Source organism: Stegodyphus dumicola, chromosome 6 (genome assembly GCF_044657685.1).
Source record: "Stegodyphus dumicola isolate Sdum_Otavi_A_Nest chromosome 6, ASM4465768v1".
Taxonomy (NCBI): domain Eukaryota; kingdom Metazoa; phylum Arthropoda; class Arachnida; order Araneae; family Eresidae; genus Stegodyphus; species Stegodyphus dumicola.
In genome coordinates this window covers 224,138,608-224,156,204 of record NC_140773.1, presented here as the reverse complement: position 1 = coordinate 224,156,204, position 17,597 = coordinate 224,138,608, and the positions used below count along the sequence as shown (strand labels likewise).

Sequence of the window (17,597 nt, the reverse complement as noted above, 5' to 3'; positions counted from 1 at the left end):
TACTATCTTCCAGTGTCAGAAGAGTAATCTCTAGTACAGTAGTCAATTATTGTTTTCAGTTTCCGCTGGGCAATTCTGTTACTTTGTAGATTCTGGAACCAATATGGCCAGAATCTGGCTCCTGGTTGCATGAGGCTGTTCAGTGCTGTGTGTGGGCAGGAGAACACAAAATGATCTGGATGACCCTCCTCCCCACATTCACAGTTACCATTCTCTCTCAAGCCAAAGCGGCAGAGGTATGAAGGGAAGGGCCCATGACCAGTGAGGAAATACGTCATGTAATTGCTATTAGTTTGGGTTGTTGTCTTGACCTTGGGAATGAGATTATAAACACGTTTCCCTGTGGAGGCTTGATCCCAACGAGACTTGATCCCAACAAATGCTTAGGAGCTGATGAAATGTCCGACTCTTTAAGGTCCGAGACTGGCCTCAGGGTCGGGACTTCTCGCAAAGTGGATGAATCCGCTGCTTCCTTTGCGACATCTGCTGTCTCATTTTCCTTCTATTCCTGAATGCGATACCAAGGACTCGGGTTCGAATCCATGAGAAGACATGGATGTAAAATTGTCTGTCCTTTCATAGAAGGCAAAGGTTATCTTCCTATTAGGTGCCTCCATAACAAAGGGACCATCACATTTGGCCTTAGGAGGGGCGAATGCCGGCAAGTCTTCACTACGTTGTCCCTTAAAAATCCTCCATCCGCCGTAGCTTTTCACAAAGAACCAAGGGCCTTATTTTTGTAATATCCTAAAAGGGTTTTTTTCCTGTCAACAATAACATCGCATCGATAAGTGTGGACTTCACAGCTCTTGTAATCAAGCGAAGAGCTTAGTTTTGCATCACTTCAAGTTTATTAAACACCCATAGTGGGGCAGTGATGAGAGGTTCACAACAATATGTCATTAAGGATATAAGTATTAAATGGAATGTTAAGAGTGGACGGAGCTCACTTCCAAATACATCCTGCTAGACGCTTAAGAATACTAAGTCTATTTGAAACACATTCGGTAAACTGTTCAAAATGAAGCTTCCAACTTAATTTATTATCAAAAATCATTCCAACATAAAAAGTTAAAAGCGTTAAAAAGTGAGAGAATGGTATCCAACTCAACTTATTATCAAAAATCATTCCAAGATAAAAAAAGTTAAAAGTGTTAAAAAGTTGGAGAACGATATGCAACTTAATTTATTATAAAAAATCATTCCAAGATGAAAAGTTAAAAGCGTTAAAAGGTTGGAAAATGATAAGTCCTTCTCTAACTCCCAATAGTCCAAGACCCAATGCAGTTGCGGCTTTCCATCCGTCTACAGGACATGACAGCATTTCAAGCGATTCTGTTTGCCCTATCCTAAGACAATGCCTATGCATTTCAAGCGATCTGCCCGCTTTGTAATTCTGGAGAAGAAATGGACAGAGACCACCTGTTTGGGTGAGGGGCTCTTCGTGGTCGTCAGATACTAATACAGGAGAGTCGAGATACTAATGGCAAGATTGCTCCTTAGACAATGACTTCGATATTTTTGTTCTTAGTTCTATTGTTTGTAATCCTTAGTTTGTAAAATTTTAGTTCTTTGTAACTTCTTGCCTAGCCACTGGGGAAAAAATGTTTCACCTTTCATAGTAAATTACAGGAGTTTACAAATTATAGGAAGTTGAAGAACTTAGTTTTTCTTAATAAAAGTTGCAGAAAAAGATTCACTTCTTTTTCAAAAACAATTACTTTGTTTATATAATTGAATGTCTCCAGAGATATGAGATTTATCTGCCTTGGAACAAGGATGCCTTCATCGAGGACTCTATGTATGTGAAATTTAATTAGTTTGTGTTTACGTTATTGGGTTAAAATCACCAAAAATGATCAAAATCAATTTCTATCGGCATTAGCTACATTATTATCGCCATTAACAAGTGGTATCTAAGGGTGACCTCTACCGTTCATTATTTGCTGGCAATTTCAAGCGAAATTTTGAGGTTAAAATATTTATAGGAGCATAACATTTTAAAATTAGTCAGTTGCATTGATAAAAGGCTTATACTTTTTATCATAATAAACATAATTTATAAATATCTTATTTTATTATGAATTGATAACAGCAAAACATTAATAGCCATTTGAAACTGAACTATTCAATTCTATTACTTTGCTGATTATGCTTGAATATTACATGTTTCATCGGTTTTGTTTTGTTAGAATTCTAGCCCTTTTACGAAACTTTTTGGCCCAAAGAGGCGTTAGACCCAAAGGGCTGTTAGTCTCAAAATGACATTTTGCGTCTTTCCACTTTCTGCTTTGATTCATTTTTTTAAACTGTTGCCACCAAACGTTATCACCCTGTATTATATTTAAAGAAACTAAATATTCTAAAGATATGCTGTTTTGTTGTTTTTAAATATTTTATGATATAGTTGTTGAATTTTATGTGGTTTAAGTGCGAAGAATGTGATACTTAATAAATAAAGGTATTTAATGAATAACGTTAAAAAAATGCCGTTTATAGGCGTAATGTAAAATCTGAAAGCTTTGAGATTTTCCTTTTTATATTCGAATTTTTGTAGACATTAGTTCCTTCAGTTCTGGAGAGTCACACATGAAACAGGATAATAATGGATTTCCAAGACTAGAAATTTCTTTTCTTTCGCCTCGGAACGCATCAGCTGCTGAGAGGTGAAGTAGTTCAGACCGGGGCTTAAATCCCAGCAAACGAGCTGGCTAGTCGGGTGCTTTCGCGGTTTTCCTTATATGACGTGCGTTTGATCCTGACAACGCGTCACATATAAGGCACATATGACACACGTCGTGACGTGTGTTTGTTGTGACGTATGTTGATACCTTTGTCCTATATACCTTAGTCCATGAATGCATCCTCCCTTTGGCCAAGATAGCTCTCGAGCGCTTTGCCATAATCAAATAAACCAAACCATGATTCGCCAATTTTTTCTTCTTCTTTTATCGGGCTCACCAGCGGCCGAGCGGTAAAGTCGCTGAACACTGGTAGCTCGGTCCGAGGTTCGAATCCCGCGAACGGGCTGGCTGCATGGGCGTTTTCGTGGTTTTCCCCATGTGTAACGTGTGTACGAGCCAGTTTCCCTTAGAAAGTCCTCCACGAAGGCATCCCTCCCCTTAGGCAGATAGCCCTCGAGGCTTTGCCATAATCACACACACACACTACTTTTATCGCTTCGTTTTTATTAATATTTATAGAATAAACGTTATTTTTCTTCATAGAAGAAAAATAATATGCATAACGTTCGTTTGCTGTTGAATTTACCGATTCCCCATAGCCATATGGCAGGCTTCGCCTGGCAGGTGGGCTGGAAGGGCAGTGTTTAGAACTAATTGATGTATGTATGATGATGGAAAAGAGGAAGAAAAAGAAACGCAAATGAAGTTTTATTAATTAATTTTTAACCAGCAGATGAGTCGTTATATGATCATGCTTCTTGAACCACTTCCATTTCACAACTCAGCTTATGTTAAAAGAAACTTTTTTATATTAAAAGGCTTAATTTTGACCATGAACATATTCGTGGACAGATCCTTGATTCTCACGTTCAAAATCATTAATATCTAATACATTTGTGCATGCCCCCCCCAGACGGGAAAGTGGTTGATGACGCTGAGTGCCATACCGAAAAGCCCCCCCCCTTTCGAATCCCGCAGAAGGCATGGATCTTTGTAAAGTTATAGCGGCTGGTGCGGCAGGGGGCACTTAAACTACGCGGCAAGCCAAAAGTCCTATCGAGAGCTGGTAGTAGAGAAGAGGGGTGGAAGACTCCGGATCTGCCCTCGGGTGCTCTCCTTCAAAACTGGGGTAGAATAAAGTCGAATACGTCGGACCGTTACCTGTAAAGTGGTCAAGGCTCTGGCGAACAACAGACGCAATTTGGTACTCCTTCCTGCGATCATAACTAGTGGGATTGTTCTGACTACATCAGACAAGTGAGATAAGTAACAACATTAGTGCATCACATCACATGAACTTTTAGTTATCCGTTGTAATGTGTTTCCACCTTAGGTATTTATTTTATTAATCTGTCGTGAAGCACATTTTTTCTCAAAAAGTAGCATAATTCTATAAAAATAACACGCTTTTTAATGAATACAACAAAATCCTGCCATACTTCTCTTGCATGCTCTCTACGGCTTTGTGATCTGAGGAGAATATTCGTCAGATTTCCAAAATCCAAATTTTCCATTTCAGAAGAAATCCAGGTGACAATCTACAGCGTTATGTCATATTTGGAAACGCATACACCTTCGCACCGGAACACCTTCACAACAGATTTGAATAATCCGACCATTTGTATTTCGAAGCTCAACCTACTTAATAATCGCTTCACTGTGGGTCAAGCGAAAGAGTTCTCATAGTCGCCGCCCCCTTAACGACCAGTTAATTAATGCTTTCTCGAAATAAATGCATCGTTGACCGCGTCCACTAAGAATGCATCAGATGGCCATTAAATTTGAAACTCTGAAATTCTGATCGGCTGCCCACTCTCTTCCAGTGCTTAACGTTGCCACCATTAAGATAATGAGCTCTTAGATGGAAACTTCATAGCTGGAATTGATATCTTGTATAATCTAAGAATATTGTAATGCGTTCAACTCGCCTCTTATGTGATGTGGTAGTAAATTATATGTATAGTCAGCAGATACTTTTACAAAGGGATGACTCGTTGTAAAAGTCCTATAACATTCCCAGTTATGATTGCTTTTGTTTCTCAACCATAATTTTTCGTCATAAGCTGATATTTTAAACCTGTAAAATGCTTTTACATTCCTCATCGTACCTTGCTCTCTATACTATTGTTTATTTATGACATTAACTCCTCCAGAACGGCGGCGAGTTGAACTTTGAGTAAGGTACCCACGGATTCTAAAAATTCGTGGGAAGCCTTTTCGACCAATTTCATCTTCTTACGACTTAAATTAGAGAAGATATTAATTAAAAAAACTCTGAAAACGCTAATTTTCGCCCTCAGTTTCCCGAATGGCAACAGTTTCGCACGCTGGACACAGAAATTTGCGTTATTTCGAGAAGTGTTGCCAATGCTCGCTTTCAGGTCGTTGCGTTTGTTAATAAGAAATTTCAAAGTTTTACAGAATATGAAATAAAAATAGCACTGCCAAATAGTAAATATATTATTCCCGATTCCAAAAATCCATGGAAAGCTATAGCGACTGTTCCCATGTTCGTACGACTTTAATTAGCGGAAATATTAATTAAAAACTCTGAAAACGCTCATTTTCACACCCATTTTTCTGAGTGGCAACAGTCTCTCGCGATGGAGATAAAAATGTTTTATTTCGAAAGTGTTGCCACTGCTCCCTTTCAAATCGTAGAGTTTGTTAATGAAAGATTTATGTTTTACAAATATGAAATAAAAATAGCATTGCCAAACGTTAAATGTATTATTATTATGTAACATAATATTCTGATGTCGGAGAAAGCGTGGGATTACGTGTGACATCACTGTATGTCGAAAATTTTTCGTTAATATCAGCATTTTAAGTAAATAGCTGCTGTTGGCAACCTTTTTGTTTCTGGTTAATATAACCGACACGATATGTTATTGCAGCGTTAATTCTTTTATCGATATTGAGAAAATGTTGTTAAATTACATTATATTTAAATCATGACGTCATACGTATTATCCTGAGTGTCCTAAGTTTTTGTTTCCTGGTTTGGAATTAAAAGAATTATTTACGAATGGATTGCTTGGAAAGAATGAACTGATTTCATTCATATCGAAATGTTATCATACGTTTGCTTTTCAACGGTACATAGAACTTATAAATTTTGTTTTGGCTGTAGCCCGCTAGTATTAATATAATAAACGCAGATTAAATTTAGGGAAGTGTACATAAAACATAATTCTTTTGCATAAGGCAGTTAAAATATCCACAAATGATAATACAAAATTGCAACAGTGAAATTTTCACAGATAATGTACAATGAATGGTATGATGCTAATAAAAGGGTAGTTAAATGCGCAATTAAAAAAATGAATGATAGAGTAGCTCACATTAAACAATTCAGAACAATCTAAGCGATATTACACCGTAAATGATTTAGTACTAATGAATTGTTGATAAGACATATTTACAAGAACAATATGTTTAAGAGCGTGGGAAAGAACGTGAAAGTGATACTTCCAGCGATATTGATTATAGGAAATCGTTTAATTCATTCAGAATGTTGAAAATGGAATTAATTGGATACGCATACACATTCGCACGTTCGTTTCAGAGCAAGAACATCTCTAAATATATTGACTTCGCCTGCTGTTAAACTTCCATTCGCATAATTTTCATTTCTAATGACGGTGTAATATTTATCCTAAATTTCTAATAATTAAATTTTAGTTAAAGTTACTTTCCTGTTCTTTCTTAATTTCAGCTTTCAGAATCGCGGTTAAATGAAAATGAAGGAAGTGCAAGTATTTAAAGTTGAAGTTCTATTGACTTCGTTAGAGATTCGGTGATTCTGACTGGCATGCGTTCGCCTTTTCAGGCTACTCTCTCTTTCAAGCTATTTCTACTCTCGGCCGTACTTTAGGCCCTTGATAGCTTCGCCATTTAGTTATAGCCATTAGTTATTAGGCCCTTGATAGCTTCGCCATTTATGGGGCCAACCCTTGTAGAATCTTGATAGCTTCGGCTATATCTCTTTAGTTAAGTAGTATTCTTAGCATTCCTGAGTTCAAGCCCAAGAGGAGGCTTTACTGTAAACTCCGAGAAAGGAGTCAACTGTTAAATTTATTTTGAATAATAAAGGGTAGTTAACCCTTCGTACGTTTACGTTTCTATCATTCTGAACTAAGCGATTATTCGCTTACCAGTTCTTAAGATTCCTCATTTTTAGCTGTACATTCTAAGTTAGAACATTACAACCGAAAACTGAGCTTTAAATTTCCAAACATTGACTGTTACATTTCGGAAGCAGGATTAACTGTGCCGTCTGTGGGGCTCGAACACTGCAGATCTTCGTGTTTCCACTATAAAGTTCCAGTCTTTTATCTTGCAGCTATGTGTGTGGAACCTCGATAACTGGTAAGCGACTAATCGCTTTAGCTCAAGAAACAGAAACGTAAACTCGAGAAGGGTTAATTAGCCTTTATTGCTCAAAAAAAAGAATTTACAGACGGCTCTTGTTTTAGACCGTGCAGAAAGCCTCCGCTTGGACCACTCAGGAATACCAAGAAATCCAATTTAACTAATGCTTAGCTAAAAAGATATAGCCGAAGCTATCATGATTCTAAAGGAGTTGGCCCTTAAAAGTTAATTAAACGACGAAGCTATCAAGGGCCTGAAATACGGCCGACCGTAGTAACAGCTTAGAGAGAGAGAGTAGCCCAAAAGACAAAAGCGCGCTAGTCAGAATCTCTGGCTCTGTAAAACGAAGTCAGTTGAACTTCGACTTGAGTACCGCTCATCCTCATTTGCACTTACCGCAATTCTAAAAACACACTCTAACAGGAAATTGTAAGCTGAAATTAGAAGGGACAGAACAGTAGCTTTAACTAAAGATGACTGTCAAAAACTTAGGATAAACCTTACACACATTCGATCAATTTATTACTGTCATTAAATTACGATTCATAAATAATGTATCAGATGAAGTTCAAACGATGATTCTCTTTATAATTTATTTTCGTTGAAAGAATTGGTTTGGATTATTTGATTACGGCAAAGAATTCCATCCGTCTAAAGGAAGGGATGTCTTTGTGGAGGACTTCTGAAGGAAACTTGGCTCAAGAACACGTTACACATGAGGAAAACCACAAAAGCATCCATGCAGCGGCCCGTTCGCGTCAATCGAAATTCGGATCAAACTACCAGTGTTCAGTAACTTTACCACTCGGCCGCTCTTGGACCCTTCGTCGAAAGGAAGGCAGTGTATTGCTACCTACCTTGTAGAGATATTATTAGATTATTTTGGAGGCAGAAGACATGGAAAAAGAGCATTCCGCTCGCCGGGACTCGAACCTGGACCTCTCGAATACGCGCCGAGTTTACTAACCAAGAAGGCATGCAGATGAACAGGTGAAAGACAAATGCAGGGCCGGACACTTGGACGGCTTTTTATGACAAATCGAGTACCGTCCGGTACACGGTAAAAAAAAAAAAAAAGTTCGCTCTTTACAGGCAAAAGTTTTGTAAAGTTACAGAAATCAAAAAGTTACAGAAGAATTTCCTGTAATGGTAACAGGTTGAAAGCAAACTGTAGCGGTAACAGCTGATTTGCTTGTAACATTACAGATAATGTTTCAGTAGCCGCGCGGAAGAATCACGTGACTGACTGGAAATTAGCCAATCAGGAGAAAAGTGTTTGAAAGCTAGTTGCAGAAAAAACATGGCTGAATGCATGTTGGTTGTATAGCGCAGGTAAGTAAGAAAATGTTTACAATTACTCCTTGAAATATTTTTTGTTCATTTTATGCAGATTATTCTCATGCACTTTGCACTGTTATATGTAGTGAGTAAGTATTTAAACGCTTAAGCTTTGCAATTAATTAATATCAGTGTTCGTAATGTCTAATGAGTTGAAAGAGTGCAAAATATTTATTCCAAATGCAGATCTAATAGTAGTATTTTGTCATTGTGCATCCGATAAATTACGCCTTAAATTGCCCATATTATTATTTAAAACTAATTATTCCAAAATTTAATCACTGTTTGTGGTATATAATTGAAATGGTAATGTGGTTGTTGAAAACAAAACTAATCATTTTAGCGTTCTTTTTCAATCGTCTGACCAAAGAATGTTTGACATCTTTTTCCAGTTTGACAGGCCTTGCGAGAAACGTTTATATAAACATTTAGAATTCTGAATGTAATGTATATATTTTTTTGCTTACTAGGTTTAGTTTATTCTTTTTCTAGGATTATCTAATTAGTTATACCTGGTTTATAATTCAGTCTAATATGTTTATGTACGAGTGTGTCATGAAGTAAAATAACAAAAACTTGAACAACGCGGTCGAGAATCTCGTTTATTCCTTTAGTGTAATAATATTTTTTTCAGTGGTATTAATTTCTTACGAAAATATTATAACTCCAAAATGAAGTAATTATATTGATTAAAAATATGCCGTATCATACTTTTCGTAATGTTTTGTTTTACTAACTAGATGCAACTTAATTATTCCATATATTTTAATATACCAATATCAACAGGGGAAAAATGGAAATGACCTAAAATATTTTTCTAACAATTCGTTAAACTAATTATAAAACAAAACTAAAATTTTGTGCATTATTTCCAAAAATATCATTTCATTAATATTTTATAAATGACAACATATATTATATTGTATATATAACTACCATTGCATACTTATAAGTTTTTAAACATTTAATGTAGAATTTATGTTGATTTTATTTTGCCCAGTTTTAATACAGTTTTGAAGTATGATAGTCTTGTTACTAGGATAGCATGAATCTGCTAATACAAGTTTAATACATTTCTTGACAAATGTTTCTGTAATTCATGTAATATAATATATAAATCATAAAATAAGTTTTCTTAAAAATAAATTATTATTGTTTATTGGAATTTAAAACAATTCTGTATCTGTATGTTGTATTAAAAATAAAATAATAATGAATTTTTAATGAAGCATTGATTTTAGCATTAACAATGTATATATATATATATATATATATACACACACATGAATAAATGGAAATGCAAGCTACTTTTCCTTACAAAACCGCCCATGAATATGTACTTCCCTTTAGGCTGATAGCCTTTGCATGCTTTGCCATATTCTATCAATCCAAATGATGCAAATATGCAGAAAATTTTACTTTCTTTGAAACTTAATACCGGAAATAAAATTCAGTGCATTTGTAAGCTACATTAGTTCTCTTATAGCTTGGCATTTAATTGCCCAATGATTTACTAGTCCAAACTAAGGCAGAATTCAGATATCGTTCAAATAAAAGAAAATTAACAAGGTCTGATTTTTAGACGTATATATGAAGATTTATTTTTTTAAATATTATTTCAAGTCAACCAAATTAATTTCAAATTTAAGTAAGTATTCATGCCTTTCAGTAGCATTATTTTTGATATCTTAAATTAAATAACTGAATGCAATATTTTTGTTAATAAAAGAAAAGCAATGTTATGAAAGACTAGCGAAGCAGATTTGCAAGTTCTAATTACGAAAGGTCCCATGCTTTAAGGGGTCATTTTTAAAAATACTTAATTAAAAAAAAATATTTAACGTAAAACTTCCAAACTTCACACATGTGGAATATTAATTCTATATATTTTATCTCATTCTTATTTTATTAATTAATTTCATAGCATTTTGTGTGACACTAGTAGTAATTATTAATTAAATTTTATGCTGTTTCTGATCTATGTTTTGATTTTGTTATTAATCGCGTTAGTTTACATAAGATTTAAAATTATGTAAGGTACAAAAACCTTCTGCATCTATTAATATATGCTGAAGTGAATGAAATTATGCCAGTGAAATTTTTTAAAATCAAAAACAAATTTCTGTGGAAAATTAAAGTTATAAATTCTAAATGCAAACAAAGGAGTGAATTTGAAAGTTATCAAATAAGCCAAAGTGTTGGTCATTTTTTCAGTTTTGCAGAAGAATTTTTATACTTTGCAGAATGGGAATATGATGTTTGGTTTTGTTAGTATTAATTATTACAACTGAATTTTTGCAACTTACATTGCAACACGTAATTTAGCTTAAAATTTATTTGAACTTAATTTTCTAATTTATTTTGATCATATATATTTCATGTGTCATAAGTCTTTGAAATGAACTTAATTCTATTTATTTACACAATTTTTTTAAAGAAGAAAAAGTCACATTTGTTTTGCTTAGTTGCACACGAAGATACATGTCTATATATAGAGAGAGAAAGAGGGGTTATGTTTACTTCCAGACTATTTTCCTCCTTTTATATTATAGTATGAAAATCAAGGGGGGAAATTAAGCAATCAATTTAATTTTGAAGGATGTGATTACAATAAGATCATAACCAATCAAAAATATTCATGAATGAACTACTGGTAACTATCATAGTATTATTATTTAAAAGAAACCTACATTCCAATAAGAACGCTTAGTAACATAACCATTTAAGTTATCTGATAAAAGTAATTTTCATTCCTACTTCCCTATACCTTGAATTTCACTCTTAGTATTGCCCACTGCTACTCCCTAGACCTCAAAGCATTTAATGCATCTGGAAGTGCAATTTGTGTCTTCTTCTACAGCATGCAAGTTATCACCGTTTAGTTTGTACTGCCACGAGCAATGATCTTCAGAATTACCGTATTGCGTTGCATATTCCACCCCACCCAACTTTAGAACCAGATTCTGAAAATTAAAAAAATATTTACGTAATTTTCCCCCTTTTAGTGCATTCAGAAAATGAATATCCCAAGATTTTAAAATGGATTTATCAACATAATGATTGTTTTCGTCATACTAACAAAGGCAAACTTTTGCACACTTAAGGCCCCGTTTAATCTTTCTCTTCTAACTGTTGAATATTATGTCAGCCTAATACGAACAATGATCTATGATAGTGAAAGCAAATACCAACTGCCATTCACTGTGCAATTTTGCCATATCAGCTGAATGTTCACCCTAGCAAGCATCGGACCACAACCTTCTCTAATTATTTATGTATGATCTGAGGCCTAAGGATTTGCAAGAACAACAATGAGAATGACAGAAGTTCAAATTATAAAGAAGAAATGAGATAACTTATTAGATGTTGCAATTATGTGTATTCTTATTGAAATAGAGGTTTCTTTTAAATAAATAATATTGTGATAGTAGTAGTTTATCCATGATTACTTTTCATTTGTATTATTCCTACTGTGACTGTGTCTTTTGGAAATTAAATTATTCGTTTAATTTTTCCCTCTTAATTTTCGGAAGATAAAATTAGTAAAAATAAGTGGGAATATGGCATCAAGAGCATAAGATATTCCCATTTTCTTGAAGCTGTTCACTATTATTGTTTCATCAATGATAGGCCATGCGCCCAAAATCCACTAGCAAATCAGTTAGTAAGATTAAAATGACCACTATGCGGACAAAACATTTAGGGTAACTTGTTTTGTGAGCGCCTTAAGGAAGACAAACATTACCTAAATCATTAAAACATATTCAGAATCCTGTGCTAAAAGAAAGCTAGGGGGAAAATGTTGTCCGAGTCCCAGTGATTCCTTTGGACGAATATGTAATATTGTTTTAGAAATTTAAGGTAATAAACATAATATTTTTCGAATGCTAAAACAGTTCGAGAAATTTATTCAAGTTCTGAATTCTGAATATAAGTATACTGTATATTATATTTAATAACTATGGTGGCTTCACTTATGAAAATATTTGAATATTGGCTGTTTTTGTACAATGAACCTTCTCTAAGCTAGCTATACGTGATTCCTGAAAATTTTGATCTTTAAATGGTAGTGGGCATCCTAGAGAAGTTATGTTTACTAATTAGTTATTTTATGAGGAATGCTGGTTACATTTAAAAAGTGATTGGCTGAGGTAGCTTGTCGTAATGAGACGGTTCACTGTAATCCAATTTTTTACAGAATTTAAGCTGTTCTTATTTAATTAAGATATTATAAAGAAATATGATTAAAAGTGTTATATAAGCACATGTTTAAAACATCTATTAAAATAATTTTTATAAGCTTTTTAAGAGCATGATTATGATTTTAAAAGAAATGTTTTTTTCTTTATTTAGGAGACATGGTTTACAAAGAGGAGAAAAACCATTCATTTTTTCCAAGCAGTCGAAACGAATTTTTATGAAATGTTTATTAAATTATATTATGTTATTTTTTAATTAATTCTTTTTTTCAGGTTTTATGTAAAGTTTATGAATTAAGTAATAAATTATTTTTACTTCTGTATTTTAATTAGCATATCATTTGCTTCATAGTGTTTCACAATAAAATTATAAATTCAATAAACTTCTTAATTAACATGCTGTAATATAGAGAGAGCATAAAGTTTGTTTCCTGTTGTCACATGTTTATTTCACAATTTTGTATGCGAATCTCGAAATTTATAATAACTAGGAATACTTTTTAGTATCACTTTCGAAATGGTAAATATTAAGCTTAGATTTATTACATATTATGTTTGTAAAAAATTAGAGGTAAAATTAAAATGCATTAAATTAAAAGCTAAGCTGAAGTATTAATTTTAGAAATAAATTTCTTAAAGGCACAATTGTATTAAGAATTTTAAGGGAAACAAGGCTTTAAAAATTAAGGTCAGTTGGCAAAGTTTTATGCTTATTCAAAAAGCATGACATTAGGTTTTTAATGAAAGGCATCTATCTGTTAATTCAAAGGAAATTATTTGAAGGTATGTTAAAAAGTTATGCATTATTTCAAACAATAGCAGACTGTTGACAAACACTGAGTGCAGATAAGAATAAAAAAATTAGTTAGACGTTGTAATTCAAGCGTATGAACAAAATTTGAATTCCTTGTAGTAACAAAATGAAGTTCATTGCTATGTTGAATTCTTTAATTTACTGAAAATGTCATTTTTTAGAAGGAGAGAATATATTTTTGAAATATGAAGAACAGCTGTTCTGAGTTCTTCATAGAAATATTTCACAAAATGTCTTTTACTGTAATAATATGATCATATCGACATGCAACACGTTTACTCATATAAGTTAAATCTAAAGCAACATGTGTCTATTTTAGCTAAAATTACTAAAAAGAAAGTTCTAGAACATATCTTATTAACTGACACTAAAACATGCAAATAAAACATGCTATTTTTTTCGGCTATTTTACAGGGCAAATATAAGGAGTAGCATATCAATTTGAACTTTTAAATTAATCAAAATGATAATATGAAAGGCCTTTCAATAATATCAGACATAAGTTTCTCTTCATAAAACAAAAATGCTCTGCAACAGACTAATGTTACTTTTTGAAAAAAGAACATTGCTGTTAAAAGCACATCTTTTAAATTATTGCTATTCTGAGGTCAAATTGACTAATTTAAAAAGCCAAACTATTATGCTTCACTTGCATATATCTGGATAATGATATACACATGCAGATATTGTTTTACTCAAAACATCTTGATTTCAATATATTTTATTATAATAAGCATCATTTTAGACCAAAAAATCTATTACTTTTATAGACATATCCTTTAGTATTATCTATGAAAAATATATTTTACACACATAATTACTTAATGGGATATTAGAAGGAAATAATCTGAAACCTTTACAGATACAACTATTGGAATTTTACGTAAGAAAAGTATCTTCTACTCACATAACTTGCTATAATAATACAAGCAAATAACCTGTAACGGTTACAGATATATCTGTTGAGATTTTACATGAGAAAAAATGTTCTTTTTACATAATTATTTGCTGTAATATTGCACGCAAATAATCTGTAACCATTACAGATATATCGTTTGGGAATTTACATGAGAAAAATATGTTCTACTTACATAACTATATGCTGTGATATTACAAGAAAAAGATCTGTAACCATTACAGGCAAAACTCTTGTAATGTTACAAAGAAAACACCTGTTTCTGTTACTCAAATAACCCATGGCATCCCAGTTTCCATGAGTTTTCTTAGTAACCTTACAGATTTTTTTTTACAGCGTACCCGCAACTGTTGAGCACTGGTTTTATGTTCCGCAGTGCCTGTATAAGTGCAGACCGTCAATTGTGCAAATGTGAGGTTAAGATGTATATGTTAAAATGTACAGACGTATACACAAGCATAACGTGTAAATACAAGTTTAATGTAAATGTGCAAGGATAAAATTTCTACAGTAAATATGACAGTGAGCATCTGGCCTGCTCTAGATAATGATGGACGGGATGCCGTACTGATTAACCGTTATGGTAAAAGGACAGTGCCCACGTCCACCTTCACTTATCACCTATCACTTAACACTACAATTGGGCAGACATATACTTAATATAAACCATAACATATACATATCATAACATACATTATTATTAGAAGAAATTATTACATTCTCGAGAAGGCATGCAGGAAAGAGGAATAAAATGCGTTCGAAAAATAACCATTGTTGGAAGAATTGATTTCATCCGTAAGTTGCATTGGAAATGTCCAAATGGCCGAAATACGTCATTCTCGCAATTCATTACCACATGCACCACTTACGTACGAATGGAAAGCTTCTTGTTTATTTCATCTCCCAAAAAATATCGTTGATAAAGCGGCTTTGCAAAACTCGGGGTAGACGCATTCTTGATATTTCTCTTCCTGACAGTCTGAGAGTTGATCAGCATGCAGAAGCCGCATCATGCCCCGAACACCCCCAACCTCCGCGCTTCGCATTTTATTCAAAGCACACCTAATGCGATCCGCCTTTCGCTGCCGTCACCGCGGACCTAAGCTTGAATGAATAACCCCGAAAAGTGAAATTCGTCCTTTTTTGTTAAGCCTAAAAAAAAAGAAAAAAAAAAAAAAAAAGTTGAAAAAAATATTGCGGCCCACCACAAGATAAAAGGAAGAAAAAAAGGAGAAGGCAGTCTCAAAGAAAAGGCAAGAAAAAAGTTTATCCCTGTATAAGAGAAATCTCCGAATACCGCGGTTTGATTCTAACGGGCCGCATTCGTAAAGAGGTTTGCCTCTTAAATTCTGAATCTTGCATGTGAAGCCATTTTTGACCACCTCTTTCCTTCTGCAACATGCATTCCTTACCATATATTACATACAGCTAAGGTAGGTTATCACTAATATTATTCCACGAACGACTGTGAAGTCTAACCCTACAGAAATACAAGGTCCCTGTCTACACTCATTAGCTCCCGCTTTTACTATTAACTAGAGCCTTGAACTATCAAACTCCTCTGAAAAGTGACAGAATCAAATTTAAATAAGTGACAGGCTAACTTAATTACCATTTTAAAACAATAAAAAAAGAAAATCTGAAAGGTTTCAGATTTTAAATTACGTCCAAAGGGGCCTTTTTTTAACATTTTGTGTTACCTTTATTTATTAAATATCGTGTGCTTCGCACTTAAACCATAAAATTCAGTTCAAGAGCAATATCGCAAAATAATTTTAAATTGAGCCTATTTTTAGAATTTCCGCTACACAGTCTCGCGCGGTGGAGATGCAAATGTTTTTTCTGTACAAGGTTGCCATAGCTCGTTTAGAAATCCTTGAGTTTGTTAATCAAAAATTCGTTAAACTTTTACAAAACAGGAAATCGTTAATGAAACAAATTCCAAATTTCGGCTTCCATATGCCCATATTCGCAGCAGGATGGCGTCATTCAAAATTAGATGGCTCTAGATACCTTTGTTTTATCACAGTGCGGGAAATATACATACATTTATGCAGATTTTTCATTATTTAATTTCTTCAAATATAATACAGAGCGATAATTAGTTTATTAATTAACCTTCAATTATTTTTAGTTAATTAGCTTCTTTTTCTCTCTTCTTTCCTTTTGTGGTCTTGAGGGGGTCGACCCTTTATAATCATACGTTCCAGTGGGACTAGGAGGATTGGGTCTTCCCTGTATTATGACTATTATGACAGGGCGATAATAGTCGGTGGCAACAGTTTGAAAAGTGAAATGCACATTCAGAGTGATTCGACGCAAAACGAAAGCAATAGTCCCTCGGGAACAAAGCCCCTTTGTAAGTCACAGGCTAACTTCATTTCCGTTTTAAAACACTAAATAACCACACAGGTGACTAGTGGGGCTCACGAGCGGCCGAGCGGTAAAGTCGCTGAACACTGGTAGTTCGGTCCGAGTTTCGAATCCCGCGAACGAGCTGGCTGCATGGGTGTTTTCGTGGTTTTCTCCATGTATAACGTGTATACGAGCCAGTTTCCCTTAGAAAGTCCTCCACGACTGCATCCCTTAGACAAATAGCCCTAGTGTGGTTTGCCATAATTAAATAATTAAATACACCACAGGTGACTAGTGTATTTACTGACCTTGACTAATGATAACATACTAGGTATAGTAATAAAATTAATTCAATTTCTGCAGCTTATATACAGGGTGATCCAAATGTCCGTTAACATTTGAAAGTTCAATAATTTACATAATAATGTAGGTAGAGAGGTACAAATTGACACATATGCTTGAAATGAATTGGGGTTTTATTGAAAGAGAAAAAGGATAAAAGAAAAAAAAGGGGGAAGAAAGAAAAAATTTAAATTTAAAAAAAGAATGAGAGTCATGTGTGAAACGAGCTGCTGGAGTGAGCGAGGGAATCAGGCCCTTCATAACTTTTTCTATTTGCTATCGTCCGGGTGTTGGTCACAGTGTCGTGTGGATTTATGACATCAAATCGTGATCCGACCTTTTTCCTTCGAGGAAACGCGTGTTCGGTTATTCAGACTGACAGTGTGACAGGTGCGAGGTACACTGATGCATTACAGAACCGCATCATCCCCAGTCTAGCTGATAAACACTTGTTGGAAGGTATGACGTTAATACAGGATGGCGTTCCACCCGATATGGCTACACGTGTGAAAGCTCTCTTGCACAGATCGTTTGGTGAGGATCGCGTACAGTGCTGTTCACAACATTGTGATACG

General features: G+C 34.2%; 1 protein-coding gene and 1 long non-coding RNA gene across 4 annotated transcripts in view; both read left to right on the top strand.

Moving 5' to 3' along the window:
* LOC118193862 (protein trachealess-like) overlaps positions 1–17,597 on the top strand; it is a 568,020-nt gene that overhangs the window by 269,580 nt on the left and 280,843 nt on the right. The gene's annotated exons all lie outside the window — the stretch shown is intronic.
* LOC146996973 (uncharacterized) lies at positions 8,352–12,918 on the top strand. Its single transcript, XR_015041510.1, has 2 exons — positions 8,352–8,390; positions 12,750–12,918. It is a non-coding gene; the product is annotated as an uncharacterized LOC146996973 (long non-coding RNA).